Source organism: Penaeus japonicus, unplaced genomic scaffold (assembly GCF_977035675.1).
Source record: "Penaeus japonicus unplaced genomic scaffold, GWHDUDI00000001_assembly GWHDUDI00000032, whole genome shotgun sequence".
In the NCBI taxonomy this organism is placed as follows: domain Eukaryota; kingdom Metazoa; phylum Arthropoda; class Malacostraca; order Decapoda; family Penaeidae; genus Penaeus; species Penaeus japonicus.
In genome coordinates this window covers 27,508,850-27,509,139 of record NW_028234434.1, presented here as the reverse complement: position 1 = coordinate 27,509,139, position 290 = coordinate 27,508,850, and positions in this window count along the sequence as shown.

The following is a 290-nucleotide window of genomic DNA, read 5'->3' as shown; positions in this document are numbered from 1 at the left end:
TGTAGAAAGAGAGAGGGGGAGGGAGGAGAAGAGTGTAAGGGAGAGGGAGAAGGGGAGGGGGGAAAGAAGAGCGTAAGGGACGGGGAGGGAGAGTGAGAGAGAGGGAGAGGAGGTGAAGGTGAGGGTGAGGGTGAGGGAGATGAGGAAGGAGAGAGGGAGAGGGAGGAGAAGAGTGTGAGGGTCAAAGGGTGAGGGAGAGAGATGGTGAGGGAGAGGAGGGTGGAAAGGGGGAGTAGGTGAGGATGAGAGGGAGAGAAAAAGTGAGAAACAGGGTGAGAGAGAGAGAGAGA